Source organism: Mauremys reevesii, linkage group 6 (assembly GCF_016161935.1).
Source record: "Mauremys reevesii isolate NIE-2019 linkage group 6, ASM1616193v1, whole genome shotgun sequence".
In the NCBI taxonomy this organism is placed as follows: Eukaryota; Metazoa; Chordata; order Testudines; family Geoemydidae; genus Mauremys; species Mauremys reevesii.
In genome coordinates this window covers 112,495,723-112,518,987 of record NC_052628.1, presented here as the reverse complement: position 1 = coordinate 112,518,987, position 23,265 = coordinate 112,495,723, and the positions used below count along the sequence as shown (strand labels likewise).

Below are 23,265 nucleotides of genomic sequence, written 5' to 3'. Positions count from 1 at the left end.
ATCAAATCCAGTGACTGGAAGCTTAATTCAGAAAAGTTCAAGCTGGAAATAAGAGATTATGTTTAATAGTGAATGTAATTAACCACTGAAACTATTTTTGCTTAAGCAAAACAAAAACTCTCAGTTGTTTTTATTTGCAAGGTTCATATATGACCCATTTTCAGTTTAATTTTTTTAAAATCCATGGTTTGATTGAAAACATTGCTGAAACGATTGACATTTTCCCTAAAAACGGTTTATTAAACTAAATTATTGATAACTATTGATATTTCCAATTTTAAAAGTTGATAGAACAATTTTTGCAAAAATGATTTTTTAAAAAAGTTGACAATTTTGAGGCTATTTTTCAATTTAAATTTTTTGTTCCCAAAACATTGACTGGGTTATATACATTAACATTACATTCTCACATTTTGAGAGTCATTCCTATACTAGTTATTTGATATCTATCCTTTCACAGACTGGAGGGTTTGAAATCTTGGAAGGAAGAAAAGTACATATTGAAAATGCAGTTTGATCAAGATGTAAGAGCTATTGCCTCAACTATTACAAGTAGCAACATAGGGTTATTAATTTTTGTATATAAAAATGCCAGTCTGTAAAACATTGGCTCATTTCACATAAATATGCTGAACCATTTTGAACATGTGCCATGTGTTATGGGGCAGCTCAATAGGAGCAGTATTAAATAAAAGTAAAGTTTGGGCAAGTGCTGGTCTGACTGGGGCTGCTGTACATGAATAAGGATTGTACTCGCAGAGAGTTACCCTAGTTAATAAATCCAGGACTATGCTATTCCTCCTGACCTTTCTAGAGCAAAACTCAGGAGGAACTGTGCATTTTTGTGGGGGGTGGGGAGTGGTGCGTTGTTCTCTGGGTGGGGAGGTGCACTGAAGTATGTAGGGGGGTATGTGAAATGCAAATCCTGTTGAAATAAAGCAATTCGTTTAATATACAAAGTAAGAGACAAGAAGAGAGATTGTTTGTTTGTTAAATATTTACTGTTCAAGACTTCAGTTTTCCTGCAAATATATGTACACATTTTATTTAATTATTATTAAAGTGCCATAAGCGTACATGATGGGGTTTTGTTTTTTTCAGACACATAGAAGGACAAAGTCTTTGCCTGCTCTGTATAGTTTAGTTTATAATTCAAACAGAAAAGGCATGCTAGGAAGTAATCACAGTTCAGTAGCAACTCTGGAATCAGTGAGCAGTATTAAAGGATTTCCCAAAGGAAATGGATTTTGAAGGGTGTTGGAGAGAGAGATGCTAGAAGCTAAAAGAACAAGTACATTTGAGAATGGCAAGAGACATAGGGCAGGTCTGCACTACCCGCTTAAGTTGATTTAACTTGCATTACTCAGGGGTGTGAAAAAGACTCTCCCTGAGTGATGCAAGTTACAGCAACCTAAGCACTGTCCACACCAGTGCTATGTTGGTGGGAGAGCGCCTCCTGCTGACATAGCTTCCACCTCTCGCAGAGGTGGAGTAATTATGCTGACAGTGTGAGCCCAAAATAGTTCTTAAGGTGTTTACCTTCTGAGGCCACTGAGAAGATGGGCTTATCTGCAGGCCCTTCCTCCTCCCCGTATTTGTTACTGGGATGATTAAAAATAAAACTAACAGGGTAAGGTGCAAATACAGTAAGATTTATTAGACCAACGTGGTCTTAAAAGCAGAATCCTTGTTACAAGTAATAACAAAGCACAAGCAATAACAAAACACAGGTAGATACAAATGGCTCGGTTGTTAACAAAAGATGGAAATGGACTTAAAGTCAGGAGCCCACAAACCTGATACACTGGGATAACCAAAAGACAATCAAAGGAAACTCAAGTACCGTCTCTCTGCTTGTCCTAGATGCAAACCCCGCTTGCCCCAGGGATGGACCCTGACTGTCCCACAGAACAAACTCTCTGACCATGATGAGGGTGATTCTGGATCCTGGACAGAACCAAGGAAGACTGAAGATGCTGGACCATAGGAACACTGGAGCACAGGAACAGGACGTGATGCTCACCAGGTAAGTGGCTTCTCTCTTCTTCCTTCTGTCTTCCGTCTCCTATGTGTTGTCCTAAGTGGTAGTGTGCAGACTTGCAGGTGAAAATGAGAACAGGCGTGTGCAGTGTGTGACACCGATGGGACCTGATACCATACGCTATAACCCTGGCCTACCTAGACTCCTTCCACAGGCTGATAATGTGGGAAGCACTAGCTGCCACTAGGATGGACAGCTCCGAGCAGCAGTGAGGCTGCCACCTAAATAGTCTGTGGTTGCTAGGCAGACTATGCAGTCATGTGATTCTAACCGCTCCTTGCCTTTTCCCGCTCTAATTTGAAAAAGGCAGGCAGGAGGGGCAGGAAGCTCTCCATGAAGGAGGGCATCCAAAATGGTGTCCTACTTCGTTGTTTTTACAAAACAAGATGGAGACTAGAAGAGAAATATACCAAAAACAAGATTTTACCCCAACAACAGGAGAGTGCTATCCCATCAGTATAGAGCGTCTTCACCAGATGTGCTACGGTGGTGCAGCTGCATCAGTGCAGATGTGCCAATATAGCACTTCTGGTGTAGGACCTGCCCACAGGCCCTGTCTAATGTTTGGAAAAATGATCTGAGCAACCCAGTCTCTTTTTTTCACTCTTGCAACCAGTGTTGGAAATTGCTTAAGTGCTAGTGGGTCAAGAACTGGTGGGAACAACAAATAATGAAATTCTTTTCAATTTATTTCTAATTTCAAAACCGTTAAGTATCTCAGTTTGAGAAAATTCAACACAGGAACCTTTCTCCATTCTTTGTTTTGAACTGTTTGTTCAAAATGTCAAAATCAGAAATAGAGTTGACCGAATCTAGGCAAAAAGGTTTTCTGCATCATCACAGAAAGTGTGATTGAGATGATTGATTTGTTTTTCCCACCTTCACTGGCATTTGTGCACTCAGTGAGTGGGAACTGTGGGTGTGGGAGACGCACTTTGCTGACAGCAGTTTCCAGCAACAGGTTATTGACGGGCCTAAAGGAAGCAAATAGGAAAGGAGATCAAAGTGAAAGTGGGCTGGTAGGGAAAAGCAAATTCCACCCTCCTGCCCTCATCTATTAAAAGCTTTAAGGATGAGGAAGGAAAGGAGGAGAGATTTTAATGAGCTCTAAATAAGAGGACAGGTTTAATCTCGTGCTAAAAGATAGCTCCTCCCGTTACACCACTAGCATTGTTAGTATCGTGGTTCAGTACAGACCCAGAGGGGAAGGAGCTGTGGAGTGAATGGCCAATCCCATTTCCTGCAGCACCTTACTTTACCTGAAGGTCTCCTGTCCAAGTAGTATAATGTGTATTGGGGCCTGATTCTCATTTACTGTAAGTCCACTTTATGCTACTGCAGCAGGGTGGAGGGGCCTTGAAGTTGAGGGTAAGTGTAATTTATGCCCAGTTTAACACCCCTTTACACTACAGGAGCTGTGTAAAGTGATATTTGTATAAACGGAGAATAAGATCCTGGGTATATAATTGCTAATTTGGCAACTATGGAGTTGTGCTTTAATGGGAAAAAGAAACACACTTTGTTTATACAGTGTGCGTGTCTGAATGGTACAGTCTATGAGCAGAGTGCTTGCAGAGGTTATTTTTGTGCAAAATAACCAAGCCCTGTATAGACCTTTACAAGGATACAAACAAGAATCTCAACCACTTATTCAAAAAAAACTAGTGGTGTCTGACACTTCCAAAAATGGTCTTTTTTATTGCTGTTCACCTTGTTAAACATCCTGGGAATAAGTACTGTAGATATAAAGCTCTCATCTGTACACACACAGATTTCACGCACAGCTTTATGTGCTGTAGAGTCATAATTGCAGAATAATTGCATGAAAGTGTAATCAGTTATTTCCCTGCCCTCTCCACCTCTTGTCTCTTCTTCCGGAAGGTGGTCTACTCCTCCACCAAATAAGGCAATAATACAAATAAACGCCAAGTTAAAGGTTATCTCCCCCTCCAACCCAAAAAAACCTAGGCCAAGATTTTCTGAACAGTAACTAGTCATTTTGGAAGCCTCCATTCCAGGGGCCTCAAAGTAGCCTGATTTTTTCAGAGGATGGGTGCTCAACCCTTTCTGAAACTCACGCCTTTTTACAATGTCTTCTTATGGGCACCCACATAGGGAGACCCCTAAAATCACCAGCCACTAGAGCTGAACAAATAATTGATTTTTTTTCCCGGTTCAGTTGCTTCCAAAAATAAAAACGAAAAAAAAGGGTTTGTTTCAAACCGAAAGAGAATGTTGAATGCTGAAATGAAAAACTGGAAAAAAATGTGCAGGAAGAACAAAATGTTTTGAATTTTGATTCAAAATGACCCTCTCTAAATGAAATGTTGATTTGAACTGACACATTTTGTTTTGAAAAAGTTGATTAGAGACCATGTCTAAATGAACTGTTTTGACATTTCCAAAAAAAATTTGTTTTTTTTCAGCCAAAACTATTTGCCTAATTCAAAGCAAATAGTTTCGCTGCCCCCTAAAATGCGTTTTTTGTCCAGCTCTGCCCATCTCTTTTGTAAATCTTTGTTTTGGTAGTTGTTTTCCCCAGAGGATACAGTAAAAACTTTGAATCCTCATCAGATGAGGAAGAGATTTAAAGTTCTCTGAGAGACAAGAGAAGAATTCCATTAAAAGAGACATCAGAAATTTTTCCTATAGTTAAGTAATATTTTTACTGTTTTTTGGTTTGTGTCCTATAATATCTTCTTCATACAAAATGCTCTATTGTGCAGGCCTTCTTGTTGGCTTGATTTTTTTGGTGAGTATGGTTTGGGACTAGTTCTAAATTTACAGGCAGGTTTGGGATGGGGAAAGTCTGGAGTTCAGTTTTTCTTGTGTTTCAGCTTTTACAGGAAAAAATATGACTGTAGAACAGCATGCAGACTGGTAGTACCTGGCAGTAATTGTTTTGGAATGGTCTCCTCCTTCAAAGAGAGAGAAAGAGGGGTTCATGAAGCTGGAAAAGCTCTGAACACTAAGAGGGGTTTTATTTCTTAACCTTTCCTCTATTTGTGGGTGGCCTACACTGAGCTCTCAGGTGCTTTCTCCATCTGTTTTTTCTCTCTTTGATCACTGCGAAGTGCACAAAATAGATTGCTTTTAAACTTGTGTCCATGCAGTTAAATGAACTGTTTTTCCCCCCCTATTGATCTGGCATATTCTTTGTCAGAGGCAACTATGAGAAATGCTCAGTTTCACAAAACATTAAACTACTAGGCAATAGGGACCATAATTATGCTGTATTGCACATGTCACTGAAGGGCTGAATTCCTGTCACCTTGTTAGATGAACTCTGGGGGAGAAGTAGATGCTGTTACCCCTGCCCTCGAGGTGCTCAAATAGGAGACAATCATATACTTTTCAGAAGCAAAATACACACATCCCTAATATCCCCACTTCATACAAAACTTGCAAGTGTGCTTAGGAGAATGGGGCACTGATCCATGATGGGGGCCCCTAGATGCTATCCCAAAACAAAGAAATAATGATGTAACAATAAAGTGTTCTTGGGGGAAACAAATATAATTCAATTTATCTTCCCCTTTTTCTTTATAAGCATGCATGCAGCCCTCCATTTGGGGATTTATACTAGGCTATGGGTGGGGAAACGTTTTATGTGAACCACTTTATTGAAATATTACTTTTTAAGGCGCTAGCTTAAATGAAGTCTTTGGCTGAGATTTTCAAACCCAACTAGGCGATTTAGTCACTTTTGTCCAGCTTTATCTTCTTTAGATGTATCTAGTAAATAGATAACCACTAATTCAATTTTAGGTTGAAACTAATGGAAGTTGCGTGGCTAAATCCCCCAAGTTGGTATGGAAAACCTTAACCCATGTATAACATAAGTGCCATAACACTCGGCCAAATCACTTATGCAAGTTAATAAACTGCAGTTGTACAGAACATTGGAGTAGCTTGGAACACAAGGGCAGTTTAAGCTTTCAATGTGTATTGCAATGGATTTGGTGAGCTGCAGCTTATTTGTGTGTGTCTCTTTGCTTCAGGGGTTCTGGAACAGTTTGTATAATGGAGGTGCTGAAAGCCACTGAATCAAACTGTAAACCCATATATAATGGAAACCATTTCAAGGCAGGGCGTGCTGCCATGCCCCTAGTCCCAGCACCTATGCTCTGCTTTTCAGAACACACATTGGCACTTGCTACTTGTGACAAACTGTTATATGCAGGTCTATGCTTATAAACTCTATAGCGTTTCTTGATGGATTACAGCTCATAAACAATTCTTTTTCCAAAATGTGTCTTTCCATTTGGTTAGACTAAAGATAACATATCAATGTACTGAAGTATATTTTCTCTTAAGATATCATGCAATTTAATTATTTTTTTTTCATTTCTTTTGACATGTGAAATATGAGTTGTCTTGTGAAAAGCGTCTCTTGATTACTGGGCACAGACTCTGACTGGGAAGATATAATTCTCTCGGCATACAGTATAACTCTCATCTGTTCGGTTTTTTTCTCCCAGCATAACACATTTTCGTAACATTATATAGCCACCTTTTGCTGATATCAGCTGATCCCTGTGCACAGATCCCTGTACCTGCATTGACTCCAAGCAGGGACAGCCCTCATGTATTTTGTAGTGGTATCAGATAAACCTTCATAAAAGAGTATGAACAGACACTTCTTGAAATTCACCTTCCTCAAACCCTTCCTTTCTTGAATTAATAAAAGGGAGGGTTGAAATAATCTGGCCTAATTTGGGACCCAATCAACTACTGTGGATGTGAAAGCTAGATTTGAGTGCAAGTGTTACTGGGTTGTCATTCCACTTGGGAGAGAAGGTGACAAGTGTGGTGGTGCGGGGAGATGGAAGGAGGAAAGTCCAATTTTTTTAAAAATATAGTCCACTATACTATATATAGGGCACCTACTTGTGAGTAAGGAGATGTGCTATCCTGGCTCTGTCATACAGGCGTCTCTTCATCTGTGGCTATGATCGCCTTCGTTCTTCCGCTTTTTGATTTATTATAACCGGAATCGTCCTGGTGAACCCTACAAAGCATATATTTAAAGTAGAGGTTAAAAGATTTCTAAATCCAGCTACTTCTGTGCCTCTCTCCATCCCTCATGGCTTAAATGGGTCTATGCATATGCAGGGGTCTGCCCAGGCAGGATTCTGGCTGTATTCTCTCTTCTTTCTGTATGCATTGACTAGGCTTAAAATTCCTAGTTTATGCTTCCACAAAGGCATGCTTCAGTGGGTGTATATACATGGCCTTATTACTTTAAAGTATGAATTCATTCAAATACTTCTTGGATTGCTCCTGTCTCATATTTGTCAAGTAACCTCTTAGCTTTATTAACTTTTCCAGTTTTATTTTCTTTCAAGGTGACTAACAAATAGATTTACTAAGGATCCAGAGATTTTAAAAGTATGAGCTTGACTGCCTAAATGAGCAGGTTAAGAGGTTCACATCCAGCACAATAGTTACTGAGAATCTGATCTTGCAGGCTTTGCATATCCAAATTGCCTGGTCTTGGGATGTCAAGTCCCACTGCATATTGCTGGACCCCACTGCCTGCAGTGACCCAGCAGGCATTATGCTGGTGATAGCAGAAACATGTTCTCTTGCTACAAACTTGAGCAACTTACAGGGAACAGCAAACACTTACTGGATAGGGTGACCAGATGTCCTATTTTTAAAGGGATAATCCTGTTTTTGGGGACTTTTTCTTATATAGGCGCCTATTACCCCCTAACCCCATCCCGTTTTTTCACAGTTGCTATCTGGTAACCCCACCACTGGACCAGTAGAAAAGCTGGGAAAAATCTTGCTGTCTTTATTCAGGACTGCAGCTGAGAAGGATATTTAAAAATACTGATCCTTCAATTATATTAAACTCTACTTACAGTTTCTACAAGCATCTCTAACTGATATTCAGTGTAATAATTCACATTGTTGGAACTAAACTGAAGAAGCATACTTCAAAGAACTGGCGAGAAGGACAGACTTCATGGCTGGCTTGGCGTAGGCTGGCACTGCAATTGGGGTGAAATTCAGTGCTTGGACAGGCCACTACAAGCTCTGTGCATCACTCAGAACAGAGTATCACTGGGATTAATCTTACTGCTCTGTAATTTAGATTATGGAGAAACAGAAGGAAAACATCCTTTGAATTTAAAGGTCATGCTCCTTGCTCTCCTTGTTGCAGTCAAGCTGCAAAACTTCTCAGGCTGTGCAATTTTCACAGTGGCCTCTAAAATCTCCAACCCTAATTGCATAACTTTGGTTTTGCTCAATACCTGGTTTTCATGTGTGACTACTTTGGATCCAACCTAGTTACTGAGCAAATGTAAGGGCCAGATCCTCAACTGGTGTAAATCAAAATAGCTTCATTGAAATAAATGGAGCTACACTGACTTACATCAGTTGAGGATTTGGCCTTATGTTTTCATGTGTGCAAAATTTGTCCCAAACTGCATACCCCCCAAAACGTACAGAATCAGTTACAGTGAGCACAGAACCATAGGTCAACTCTGAATATTTTGGACTTCACAGTGGTGACGGGTAGATACCACAGGTAGTTATTGTATGACTCCTTCATGCTTCATCCATAGCTCTTTGCAAGGAAGCTAAGTATCATCACCCCATTTTACAGATGGGAAAATTGAGGCAAAAGGTGATGTACTGATTTGCTTGAGCCCACAGCAGACAAGTGGCAGTGCTTGGGAATAGCATCCCTGGGCACTTTCAGCCCAGTCCCATTCCCCATGCATTGGGTTCTGGGGATGATGATATAGAAAGGAAAAAAAAGAACAAACAAACCACTGAAATAAATACATGATGAAATTTCCTTTTGTTTAAGAAAATATTTCCTTAAATTTCAGGATGGGTGTTTTGCATTTTCTCTCTCACAGTTCCAGTAAATAATATTGTAAAAATGCTAGACAGTCTCCCTGTCAGTTGGCATTAAAAGGGATATTATTGCTTTCTTGCACTGTGGTTTTTTTAGTGCCTTAATTACAGTAAATTGGAATAATTAGAATGAAATTATATGAACCCTACAATTCCCCAAGGCCTTTGTGCTGCCTTTTAGTATGATAATGAATGTTAAGATAAATAATTGATATATTCTGACTATCTCAACATTTTTACAGCAACTTTTTTCCCCTTTCTTAATTTTCTTTTAGAGAGAAGGTGATGCTTTCAGAATGAAATATAATATGTGTAAAGTTACTGTCCAATAAAAGAAGTTAATTAAGCTTTTGGTGAACCTTCTTGCAAATAAAAAAAAAAATAGCAACAGGCAATTTCCTGATAATGGATAGGCATGTTAACATAAAATTGACTTGTTGTAAAACCATTCTCACTTACTTAAATATTTAACTTTTTACTTACAGAGTTTAAAAAAAAAGTGCTCACAAGATAAAATGATCATTAATACAAAGGAGTCAAATATCAGAAGGGTTGTAGCAACTAATGATTTTCCTTGTTTTTAATAAGGAAACTGTTTTAATTTAATTCATATAGGCAGAGCAGTAACTAGACATTTAGTGCTTGCGTCTTGCAAGCATATTTGCTCTCCTGGCCATTTTTTTCATCATCTGTCTGCCCTATTTTCCCACCCCTGTGGCTCTGCACCCTGGGCTGCCACCCAACTCATCCCACCCTGGTTATGGCCCTGCATATAGGTTCTTGTACCGCCCTCCTCCCCATAGCATCTGAGTGCCTTCCATTAGTGCATTAAGCAATGTGATTAATACAGGTCACACATGGTGCATTTTTCTCACTCATGCTTTTTCCAGTATGGGGAACTGTGTTTGCACCATAGTGTTTTGCTAGGGTTTTTATTTTTGGCATGGTTATGTTCTATTTATATTCAAGAAGGCAAAGTCAAAAGTGAACATTGCACATAGAGTGGAAGGTGGCAAGATTTGTGGAAGATCTGTGATGTTATTTACATATTAAACGTGGAGAGAAAGTTTAGCTATTGGCATAACCCTGCTGTCTTCACCCCTGAGTTCAGGAGAAGTGTTCCCAAAGGAAGGACACCAGGAATCAGGCCTCCTCACACTCTAATGACTATTTATACACAGCTTGAGAGATGGGTATACATCGTGTAAAAATGTAGAGCTAGATTGTGACTGTTTCTTACAAGGGGTAGAGAGAATAACAGGGAGCACGCCAGGATCTCATCCACTTGGGCAGTCCAAGCAAAAAGACTGAAATTCCTGGGAACCATGTAGTCTCAAAGGGGAGAGGAGGAAGTGGAGCCATGGGTCCAGCCCTCTCATCAGGGCCCAGAGTCGGCTGAATTCTAGTGTTCAGGTCTGGTCACTTAAAGAATAGAGCATAAACCAATGTGGCTCGTAGATGGGCAACAAAATGGATGTACTTGCAGGGAAGGTTTTCTATATGAGAAGACATTGCAAAGATTAGGAAACATGAAAGTGAGGAGGCCAATAAGTGGGGTCATAGTAGAGGAATATAAATTAATGAATGGGAATCTATCAGATGATCCTGTTCAATCCTTCTCATAGCATAAGGGCAAGAGGATTCCCAATGAAAATTTAAGGCAACTAATTAAATAAAATTATTTGTATATGCTATACCTTTGGGACTCATTGCCACAAGGTGGTGCTGATGGCCAAAATTTAGCTAGATTCAAAAGGGACTAGCTATGTATATGGGTAAGGAGAACATCCACAGATAAATTAGAGATGATTAAAATTGTAAGGGATACATGCCAATCACTAACTTTCTGGGGTTAGGAAGAGACTTCACTTACTATGTAATTGTCCATTATTGGGTCTGAAGCCTTCCTCTGAACCATTTGATACTGGCTACCATCACAGGCAGGACATGTGACAAGACGGACCACTGACCTGGTTTGGTGCGGCAGTTCTTGTGTTCCTGTTCTTACCTTAACAAATGCTTAAAAGAGTGAATTCAAGCTGAAACGCTGGCATCACGTACTTTCTAACCTCTTTGTTACTCCAGGATCCTGAACATTCTTTTGTGTGTGCAAGGGCAATTCAGCTGGAATGTACCAAGCCAGCAAAGGATTTGAAAGTTTTTAAAAAAATGTTTTTGAACCGCCCATGTGTTGGATAGAAATGGGCAGGGGTGAAAGTAAGCTGGTACAGGCCGGTGAGTGTGAGGCTGGGGTGAAGCGCCGAGCCTTGCCACCTTCCGCAGCCTGGCCGGAGGAAGAGGGAGGAGAGAAATGTGACAGAGTGAGTTTTTACTTTTCAGGCTTTTATTAGCTGAGTTCAAGCTGTTATGCAGCCAAAAGAGGTGAAAGTAAGTGGGTACTGAATGCTTCAGCCACTTTCTTACCGGTACACCACCACACATGGTGGCTGACAGAGAAGCCCAGGGAGTGCCTAACTAACAGCTTGAACTGCAGACAAAGCTGAGTTTAAACTGCAGGATTAGGGGCTATTTCTAGCATCCTTGTTTATTTCACAGTTGTTGGTGTGACCAAGGGGCAGTTTTTTTCTGCCCTGGATCCAATACGCAAAAACAATCGGAATCGGGGACCATTTCCGAGTTCAAGTCTATCCCTCTCCATCAGAGGATGGATGTAATGCCCAAACTGCTTGCAGATCCTCGTTAAAATATTACTTAAAAAAAATGGAGTACCTGGTGGGAAGATGTGTCCTGATGACTGGGGCTTATGTTTGGCAAAGGAATTTTGCTAAAGCAATGAAAGACTCACAGGGAAAGCAATTAGCCTGATGGTCAAAACCACATAGAGAATGGAGAGGGGAACTGGATATTTAAGGAAATTATTGTGCTACCTTTGAAAGAAAAAATAGTTTCCATTCCACCCTATTTATATATTGAATTAAACACCTGAACTGTCGTTAGGACGTACGGGCGTGATCTCAGATCTTTCTGTTTTGTTTCAGTGTCCTGTGGCAGCTGAAATTGACAATTTTTTCTCTAAGTATCTTATATATTTCATGAAGGCTATTCTAGTTGTCCTTCATTCACTTCTCCTTCACCCTACTACTAGCCACCCACTGATACCCCCTGCACCCTTTTATGCACCTGGGATATTAAACAATCCTTGAGATCTGTTAACTTGCTAGGAAATAGGGAGGGTCTAGGCGGGGCACTGGCGGGCATGGCGCAGTGCAGCCCCTTGGCCCGTCTGCTGGCTGGCTGTGGTTTTTGCCTTACTCCTTGGCAGACCCAGCCTAGTGCTGGGCGCAGTGATAGCTGCCGGCTCTCTGCAGGCAACAGCCAGCAAGGGCCGGTTGTTGGGGTCGCTGCTGGTCAGCAGCAGCTACATTGTGAAACATACACATACATACTGTCCTTCTGCAAGCAAGCGGCCACCCATTCCAGTGGCCGGATGCATTCTCTAGGTGTGCAGCCCAGGACTCTGGAGTGGGGAGGGCTCCGGCGCCCGTTTGAGGGGTGGAGGGAGATGGTGTTTCTGCAGCTGACAGTGTTTCTCGGGAACTTCTGTAAGAGGCAAGGTCTGGCTAGGTGCCGCCAGCGCATCTGAGGGCACCCAGCTTTTGGGTTGCTTCTTAATGGTGTCCTGCCCCCGGGGGGCTGTTGGTCCTACAGTGAGGATCCATCCATACTATACAAATATATACATTTAGAACACATATGGATCAGAGAGATAGATATAGATCTGTCAAGCAAGATAAGAAGATTTTGTTTTCACAGGAAGACGTTCACGTGGTTATTCGAAACGTTACCACATGGTAACTGTGTGCACTTCCTTCTTATTGGTCAAGTTTTGTCAGGTGAGGAATTTACAGTAGGAGGACAGTAAGTGCGGGGAAAAAAATGCCTCCTGAGATGATACCGATTGGGGTTTGTTAATGTGCATGTTTAAATGTAAAAATGAGGAAATGGGGGATTGTCAGTCAAAAAGAACAGCAACAAATAAAGCTGAAACTAGTCATCTACAGGGAAAAAACGCTGACACTTTTACACTTTTTTGTCATGTGGTGAGCTGCAGCCTCCACAAAGAGAGGAGACAAATGAAACTGCTGAATTGCTGGGTAAGAAAACGGAGACTCCACCACCATACCCTGTGGTGTGGTCAAAAATGCAATTTGAGGAGTTCAAAAAGAAAAACCTACTGGCTTTTTGCTTCGGGCAGTAAACTTGGGTGCACAGTATGTCATGATGTTTCCGATTTGAAGCTACATTCTGCAAGAGGGGTCAACATCTCTCCAAACTTGGCCTCTTGTGAAATATCCTTGTACGGAATGAATAAAGAGACAGAGGTGTCCTCCCTTCACAAAAATAAATAAATAAAATTAAACATAAGAAATCTGCATCTCACATGGAGGACGAAAAAATTCAAGCCATGGCTACAAAAGAAACTCTTCTTAATCTGAATGCTAAAAGTGAAGAAGCGGCATTTGAAACTACTGCTCGTGTATTCCGAACAGCCTACTACATTGCCAAAACAAATCAACCACTCAGTGACCACGAGAGCCTCATTGACCTACAGCAAATCAACGGAATTGAAATGGGGCGTTTGTTGCATAGTAGAACAGTTTGTGTAGACATGATCAATCATTTATCCACTGAAATGAGAGAGAATTGTCAACAAAATCATCGACAATAAGTCAAAAATTAGAGTACTTGTCGATGAATCGACCACTCTCGCTGGAAAGTCTCATCATTTTTTTTGAAAGCCAGTACAGATGGAATTATGAGGCCACTTACATTTCCTCTGGACTTGATTGAGCTGCAAAGCGCAACAGCAGCAGCCATTAAAGGGGAAATTTTAAAATGCTTGCTGTGTTGTGGGTTCACTAAAGAACTATTATTGGAAGTGTTGATCAGCTTTTGTAGTGATGGTGCAAATGTGATGTTAGGAGTCAAAGCTAGTGTTGGAAAACTACTACAAATGGACTTTTCTAACGTGATATTATGGCATTGCCTCAACCAGAGACTGGAACTTGCTGTCGATGAAGCTTTAGAAGTCACCAGAGATACAAATGACTTTAAGGCTTTTTTGGATGCATTATATTCCTTGTACAAACAATCACCAAAAAACTCTAGTGAACTGAGTTATCATGCCAATGAATTACATGTTGTACTTAAAAAAATCGGCAAAATGTTCAAGTGCAGTGTGGCAAACATACCCTGGTTTGGCAAAACACTTCTCAGCGGCCTCACAAGACCAGTCGAGATCGGAAGTGAATGTCTTAAATTTCAAGGACTACATTCAAAGCTGTGTTCTGTAAATTTCATCAGAAACCTTTCTTTAATGCTGGATGTGCTGACGAACTGAAGAACTTGTCTGAGATGTTGGAAGAATGAGACATGACCATTCCAAAAGCAGACAACCTAATGAAAATCTACATCAAGAGAATCAAGCTCAGAAGGCTGAACGATCCATGATGTTCAAAAACAGTAAACCAAATGATTTTGGAAAAAGCCCCGGAATCAACTCATCTCAATTCATCCAAGCAGTTGTTGACAATACGAGGACAAAACTATTCACAACTGCCTCAAACGAACCCAATCAAAGCACACGCGAAGAAAGGGCTTTTGATTATAAGAACTTAATTAACAATTTTGTCAGTTTTGAATCCTGAAAAATGGCAAGAGAATTCCCACTTTGGAGAAAAGTAAATAAGAGCATTGGCTGATCAAATGAGAATCAGTCAATAGGAAACACACTTGGGATTTGTGGAATTCAAAGCTTCTGGGGGAAAAAGCATTCCTGGAAAACTTAAAAAACTCGTCCTTCTAGTGGGGTGAAGTGCCGAGCCTAGCCACCTTCCACAGCCTGGCCAGAGGAGGAGAGAGGAGAGAAATGTGACAGAGTGAGGTTTTTTTCACTTTTCAGGCTTTTATTCCAATATTAAAGTTTTATTGGAGACAGTATTGGTAGCAGTAGCTTTAATTTCTATATCAGCCCTGCCAATGGATCCATGAAGTTCAATGTGTAAGAGAGGTGGGTTGCTTGCGATACGACCATACCAGTAAGCAATGTCAGTTACTTTCACCCCGGACATGGGCTAAAGCTATTTACAGAACAGTGTAAAGATTCCATCTGCATCCCTGCTGACCCATTTGGAATGTTGATGTAAATGTGAGTTTTCAACTGAAAGAGCAAAACCAGATTTCATTTGCAGAGCCGAAGTGGACGTTAATTATTGAGCTGCTTTCTGTACTGAAGCCCAGAAGAGAGTGAGCTTCTGTGTAGATTTCAAAAGCTAGTGCATACCCCTGTGCTAATGCACAGTTTTCAAATCCCTGGTGGAGGCTGTGCGTAAAGAACTCTGAGTATTTTAAATATGTATTAAGTTGCTAGGATTAATTAAGTTGCCTGACAGCTTTACGTGTCAGGTGGATATGCTATTGACTTCATTATTGCAGCATGTGGATTATAACAGAAGAGCAGAGAAAGGAGTATGGTAAAAGTTGATCTACTTTAACATTACACTTCAACTCACCCCTTGGGACACAGAGGTTTGAGACACTGGTATAACTGATCCTACGACTCTTGTCACTGAAAAATTAATGGAGGGATAATGCCTCCTTTTCCTAGACCGAGAAGTCCCAACATGCTGGTTCAGATTGACGTTGGGGGCCGTATGAAAAGCATGTGGGTGCTTTATGCACTACAGCAGATGGTAATTATAATTGTCATCACTGCTGCCCTTTAAACAGCATTGAAACAATGAACACCTTGTTATTCCCTGCTCATTCAGAGGAACATCTGTTCTGATAAAAATATTGTATCACTTGAGTTACTGTCTGTACTCTTTACATTATGGGCCATCTTCTATTAGTCAAATGTTATGATGACCCTTAAAGCAAAGAGCTAACAGACCTAAAAACGCAACCCTCACAGGTGAGTAGTCACATTTTAAACAAGTCTACTCTGATTAAGCTTCCCACCCACACACTTCTCAGGTCTGAGATACTGAAGACATTGTCTGGCTTAGGAAGAGTGGGAATTAACATGCTTTTCTTATTTCAAGGAAAAGTTGTCTGGCCTGTTTACACTCCAATGGGCAGTCTGAGCAAGGGAGTTCCAAAGGATAATACCAGCCTTTCTGTGAGCCAGATTCTGCATCAGGGGCACAAAAGAGGAGGTGGGGCTCAGGGAACGACCTTCTCTAGCACCTCTGACCATGAGCTGGTCAGAGCCCTGATGTTGGGGGAGTGAGTGTTTGTGCCATTCTCGCACTTTGATAAGTGCTAGGGCCTGAAAAAGCCTGGCGAGGGCGTAGGTTAAAGTGGTGTCATGGTTCCACCATCAGCTCCATATCCTGTCAACCAGAAAGGGATATCCAGAGGCTGAGGACAGCCATCACACACGCTCCTGTGCTCATTCTTGACTGCACAGGGCACATTAGGTCCTACCGTACACTAGGTAGTACACATTGTGTATGCAGAAGCACAGGGAGTAGGTTTGCTAGAGGTGAGCTGTTGGGAAAAGGAATGGTACCACTAAACTTTTGGGATCTTCTCTTCCTTTGAGTATTTTGTGTATATCACCTGCTTTCCAGTGATGGGTGGGGTAGATTGGATGAAGTCCATGTCTCTTTCATTAGAGGAAAAAAAGCCATGTTAATTTCTACTGCTGAAGGGATGGATCAAATTGGTACATCCCTGATCATACCCTCTCCCTGTCACTGCAGACCAATCATTGGGCTCTTCTCAACCAAATCCCTGGTGAGAGAGGTTAAGTGGGCATTGCACTTCTTGAACAACCCTACTCGTGGCCTTTGAAGGCTCTGCACTAGGGTCTTTGTCAGCTGTTGCAAAACCCCTAAGTCTCTAAGGAGGACAAAGTAGCCACAATGTGGCGTTTTGTGCAAAGTCTGTGGAACAAGAGTTCTGTGAGTAGATGGCATAGCCCTGCTTAGAGCACTTATCCACACGTGCTGATGGCATAGCATGGTGTGGCCTTTACCCTCAGAGCACCTCATGACATTTCACTTTGGCTCTCGCTATATGACAGGCAATCCTGCACTCTTGGCATCTGATGTAAATTCTGGATTTGTTCTAAATTCTATATTAGTATGAGAAGAAGAGGAGAGTAACGAGAAGCACGTTCCATTTTGCTGACAGAGAATAATGAGTCTGTAACAAGCTGTGTTATGTGAGGGGGTGAAGGGCAAGATCATGCTGTAGGAAAGGGTAATTTTCTGCAGCTTTTTCTTCCTTGGTTTGGGGAGGCATCACCAGTTCTCACTTGTGCACTGTATATGCAGAAACATGGTTGATGTTTGGCAAATCAAGGTATCACCTGAAAACCCCTGTCTGCTGGAAGCAGTAGCTTAATGCAATGTCTCCAGATTTAAATTAACCAAACTCCTGGCCTCATCCCCCTCTCTCTGTACTAAAGGTTGTAATGAACAAGGAGTAGAACTGCATCTAGACTGTTAGTAGATCACATGAACAAAATCATAGGATAAGATATTTAAAGATGATCTCTGCCAGGGAGAGTAGCAGCGTTTTTAAACGCTTCCTTGTCTTGTTTTCCCCAAGATCCCTTTCTCCTGCCACTTCCCCGCCCCCGTGTGTGTGTGTGTGTGTGTGTGTGAGAGAGAGAGAGAGACAAAGCCTTGATGAAAGATCTATGTAGTGCACACAGGCAGTCACAAGAGTGAAGAATAGCCTGTTGATATTTAATCAAATAATAGGATCTGCTAGCAGCAACAGATAAGCAGCCATTTTCCACAGCCGCATCCTACAGCTGTTGAAGAAAATAAGCTGATTTTCCATGTCAAGATCATATGTGAAATACAGAAAATGAAAGGAGGAGGAACAAAAATGGAGACTGGTATGTGCCTACCCACCCAGCTGAAGGTGAGTTTTGCACATAAAGGAACAGATTAATCCAACTGTTGCTCAGCTAGATAAAAAACAACTGAGAGGCTATCTGTTTTATTTCAAATAGGTGTCCATCCAATTCTTAGGGCTATGATTCCCATGATCCATATAACCACTCCATATATTCAGCTGTCACCCCTGCAACTGCACAATTTCTAAAATATGTCTTTTGTATAATAGAGGGGTACAATTTTCCAAATGAGAACCCAGTATGCCGTTAGATCATGCTAAAATAAATTCCTACCTTTACTGAAGCAGACCAGAACGTTTGTTCCTTTGTTGAATCACTCTTGAATACTGAAGGGGTAAAATTTCAAAAGTATGTAAGTGCCAATTTCAGAAGTGACATAGGGCCAGATTTTCAAAGGTATTCGGTTTTCTGATGAAGCAGATCGCCTCCTAGTGGGATTTTCAAAAAGGTGCCTAGGTGCCTTACTCCCATTGGGCACCAAAATATCTTTGAAAATTTGGCCCTTAGGAGCCTAAATTCCATTAATTTTAATGAAACTTAGACTCTTAAGCCATGAGTGGAGCTACCCTAAATACCTTTACAAATCTAGGCCTAAGTACTTGTGATGGTCACCCTGGTGCACCCCTTTTCAGTCAGGTGTGGGGTGTGGGTGATCATCACTTCACTTCTCTTAACCCAGACAGACCTTTTTAATCAAAGAGCACCCTTTTCCCAAGGGTTTCATTTCTTCACAAGACGGAGCCATATACATAGATAGCCGCTCACTTGGATACACCTTGGGATAGTCATAATCTCAGGCTCAGTCCAGCTAGCAGTCTCTAGCTCCTTCCTTCAGGACATTCTTCTTTCCTGCACTTGTATATAGTGCCTGTATCTGGAATCCTTCCCGTTCCCTCTCTGTGTTACTCCTTTCAGTCCCTCCTTAAGCAGCAGTCCCCAGTTCTCCTCTCTGGAGCTGAGTTCTGGGTTAGCCAGATATAGAGCCTCGGCCTGCTTCTTCCTCAGCTGGACCCTTTTTCAGGCCATTCAGCAGGCTAGTCTTTCCCTGTTAATGTCTCCTGCTGTCTGCTCTGCTGTGAGAGAGGAGACCACCTTTATGCAGGTCCCCTTCTCCTAGCTCATCTGCACTTTGTTGGGGGGAGAGACGAGCCTTGCCCCACCCTCTCTACAAAAGTTCTGGCCCTAGGCACATAACAATATAATGATAGGATTTTCCTCTCATCATTCCAAGGACTGCTTCCTTTATCTGTACGCCCCGTAGTTGTCCTCCAGCCCCCTACAACTATTTGGCCTTTCAAACCCCTAAAGGACCATGCTGGAGTGGGGGCTGACCAGATCCTGATACCCTTAAGAGGCCAACTTTGCTATCACAGTGCCTAAGTTCCTTTTGAAAATGGGACTTAGACACCTAAATTATGTAGTATCAGAGGGGGAGCCGTGTTAGTCTGGATCTGTAAAAGCAGCAAAGAGTCCTGTGGCACCTTATAGACTAACAGATGTATTGGAGCATGAACTTTCGTGGGATGCATCCGACAAAGTGGGTATTCACCCACAAAAGCTCATGCTTCAATACGTCTGTTAGTCTATAAGGTGGCACAGGACTCTTTGCTGCTAAATTATGTAGATCCTTTTAAAAATTATACCTTATGTCAAATATTTGAGTTTTATTCACTGCAGTCTAAGTCAGTGTTTCACAGTACATGATTACTGGCATCTTGTTTTTATTTTCACCCTAGACATAGTGCCATGAATGTGTCTTGCATAAACAAATAATTTACCTGGTCCTACTTCTCCAGCAACTGCCCACATGCAGTTTTATAGCATCAGCTAACTCTGGATGGTCCTTCTTCTTGGTCAATGATCTATAGATAAAATCAGTCCCAGTATTGATGTTTATAGTTCTGTATTAATGACAGGCTTCCATCCTTCACAAATTACGCTGTTTTAAATACCTAAGTCAACTTTTCAACATCTATTGAAGACTGACTCCCACCTTCCAGAGACACCCTGTTTTGAGATGCTTCCTCTGAACCTTAAACCAAATGAATCTCTCATCCTGCATCAGAACCTTGCAAAAATAATACTCATAAGAACATTATTAATAATAGGAAAAATGTAATTTCTGCAGAGTATATTAACCATACATTTAACAGATCTCCCCCTTTTCAGGGAGGGCCAGATATTTTTGAAGAAGGAAAAATTTTCAGCTAAGCAACCACAAAATCTCCTATTTTCTCTCAGGCCTCAGCCCACAGATCTTCAGTGAGAGATCTTCTCAACAATAGCAAAGAATCCTGTGGCACCTTATAGACTAACAGACGTTTTAGAGCATGAGCTTTCGTGGGTGATTTGCTTCGTCGGATGCAAATAGTGGAAATTTCCAGGGGCAGGTGTGTGTATATGTGTGTATAATATATATATATATATATATATATATATATATATATATATATATATATATATATATATATATGCAAGCAAGAAGCAAGCTAGAGATAACGAGGTTAGTTCAATCAGGGAGGATGAGGCCCTGTTCTAGCAGTTGAGGTGTGAAAACCAAGGGAGGAGAAACTGGTTCTGTAGTTGGCAAGCCATTCACAGTCTTTGTTTAATCCTGAGCCGATGGTGTCAAATTTGCAGATGAACTGAAGCTCAGCAGTTTCTCTCTGAAGTCTGGTCCTGAAGTTTTTTTGCTGCAGGATGGCCACCTTAAGATCTGCTATTGTGTGGCCAGGGAGGTTGAAGGATTCTTTGCTGCTTTTACAGATCCAGACTAACACGGCTAACCCCTCTGATACTTCTCAACAATGACATTATTTTGTTCCCTCACTAGAAATTATGTCACTGAGAGAGAGGATTCCCTTATGCTAAGGAATCACAGCATGCAGGACCTCCCTACCAACGGCTGCATCGGCTGAAGATTCCGTATCTGTCTTGTAAGAGTTGGTAAATGTATACATGAATAACCAAGCTGCAGCTATGCAGATTTCATCATAAAGGGCTTGCTCTTTCACAGCCCATAATGCCGCCATCACTTTTGTACTGAGTGAGCTCTGGTACCAAGGGAGGACTGAGTCCTTTATGCCTGTATGCATAACATTTTATACGCAGCTGCAATGTATCAGCGTATACACCATGAGATTGATGATTTAGATCAGGGGTCGGCAACCCTGGCAGCGGGCTGAGCGGGGCCGATGGGCGGGACCCCGGCAGGCAGCAGCGTGCCATTAAAAATCCTGCCCGGCCCAGCCCGCTCTTCTCGGCCGCCCACCTACCGCTCTCTCTGGCGGGGCCAGGGGGCAGAAGCAAGCTTGGTCCTGCCAGCTGCTGCTGTACGGCAGGCCCCTCCGGCAGTCAAGCTTCCCCCTCCCCCGCCTCTTCCCCCAGCGTGCTGCGTCATTCCCCGCCTCCTCTCCCTCCCTGCCGCCAATGGCCCTCACGAGGGAGGGGAGAAGAGGAGCCCCAGCATGTTTACTGCTCAGACCGGGAAGGAAGTGGGGAAGGGAGGCAGGAGTGGGGCCTTGGGGAAGTGGGGTGGAATCAGGGTGTATCCCTCCAGCCCCCTGCCGTGAGCCGCTCAGAGCAGGGGGCTGGGAGCGCCCCCTGATCCCAGCCCACCCGCCAGCCCTCTGCCCTGACCCCGGGACCCCCCCTCACACCCCAGCCCTGACTCTGGCACTCCCCATACATACCCAGCCCCCCCACACCCCATGTCCTGACTCCTGCACCCCCCTCACATGCCCTCTGCCCTGGCTCCTGCACCCTCCACACACACACCCTGCCCTGACTCCTGCACCCTCCCCACACACACCCAGTCCCCCACACCCCAAGCCCTGACTCTTGCACCCCGCACATCCCCCCCCCCACCCTGAGCACCAAAGAGGAGCTCCTGTACCCCCCACCACAGTCCCACCTGCACCCCTCACACCAAATGGGAGCTGCCCAGGTAAGCACTCCACACCTAAACCTTCTGCCCCAACCATGAGATGAGCTCTTCAAAGACACGGGCCAGGGCCAAGTCATTCTCTCCCCCCCTCCCCATGACTGGAAGCAGCTCCTGTCCCTTCCCTCCTGCACAGTGCTGAAAGGCTTCAGCAGGCCACATTCTGTTGTGAACCCTCTGGGGAGAGGGGGCATGTGACCCGGCATGCCCCCGCCATGTGTTGCCTCAGGAAGACGTGGTGCCAGGTACCAGGAGAGGCGGGTCCATCCTGGGCGCCCAGCCAGGCATGGAGGGCCAAGAGCACGGGGCAGGGAGGGTCAAGTCAGTCAGTCACCCTCCCTGTGTGAGAGAGGTGTACGGGAGTGTGTGTGTGAACGCGAGAGCCTTAGAGATACAAAGGTAAATAAAAAGAATCAAAGTACACAGAATTTCTTTTTAACAGGGGCTCAGTCAACTTGATTTTAATTTGAACATTTGTACTGCATAGTTCTGATTGACTGCTATTGAACTCACTAGAATATGAGTAATTTTACCAGGTGTCCCTTATACAGCATAGTGAAATATGGTCACCCTAGTTTCTTAAAAAATTCTATAACTTGAAAAACATTGAAAAATTTTTAAATTGTCTAAACATTTCTTTCTTATATTTCTGAAACAAATTCCAGTTTTCGGATTTAAAATTACTATTTTGTTTTTGAAATTTAAGCTAATGAAAGTAACTTTTTTAAATGGTTGAAATTGGAAAAGTACCATTTTGACATTATCAAAATGTTTTGATTCACCCAAACCAATTTTTTTCCAGGTTTTTGGTTCTCTAAATTTGAATTTTCAACTATTTCTCCTGATTTGGGACAAGACAAATTTCTATATCTCAATTTTTATTTTTTTATTTATTTTTATTTTTTTGCAGGATAGGAAAGCTATTTCCCTGCCAGCCGTAATCTAATTAGCTATTAGAACCTGACTTTGAATTTAAAGATTTTTGGCTATAATTCATATCAAAGTTATACTGCTATACACAGAAATATTGTATTCATATGCTAGGTATGATTTGACATTTTTAAAAATTCAGAAATGAAGCAATAGCAATGGAAATGGAGAACTACAGGGAGATATCTAAAAGCACAAATTTTACAATGATCTAAATCTAGGCCTGTTATTGTTTCTGGCACATTTTTACCATGAGAGCTCATGATGTCCACACCTTTTTTCTTCAATAATCAAACTTCCAACACAATAGCTTCAGTGAATGGTTAATCTTTGGATTCTAACTGCAGTTTGACCATATATTTTAAAACACAACGATTTCTCCACAGATTCAAAGACATTTCAGATATTTCTGCTTAAAGGCAGCAGTAGAAAGTGCTGAGAAAATTCATTATAAATCTTCCAGTTGCATTTTACATATCATCTAACACTCTAAAAGACTATGTTGTCCTGACACCTTAAATCTAATGAATCTTAGCAAAGTCCCATCTAATAACAAAAAGGGAGGTCACCTGGTTGCCA

General features: G+C 42.0%; 2 long non-coding RNA genes across 2 annotated transcripts; one reads left to right on the top strand and one right to left on the bottom strand.

Annotated features, from left to right (window-relative positions):
• Positions 1-470: 470 nt before the first annotated feature.
• Positions 471-20,922, top strand: LOC120408729. The gene is made up of 3 exons (XR_005600917.1): positions 471-524; positions 1,864-2,026; positions 20,647-20,922. It is a non-coding gene; the product is annotated as an uncharacterized LOC120408729 (long non-coding RNA).
• Positions 2,890-22,041, bottom strand: LOC120408730. Its single transcript, XR_005600918.1, has 4 exons — positions 22,006-22,041; positions 18,087-18,139; positions 6,932-7,052; positions 2,890-3,015 (listed from the first exon to the last, which is right to left on the bottom strand). It is a non-coding gene; the product is annotated as an uncharacterized LOC120408730 (long non-coding RNA).
• Positions 22,042-23,265: the final 1,224 nt, after the last annotated feature.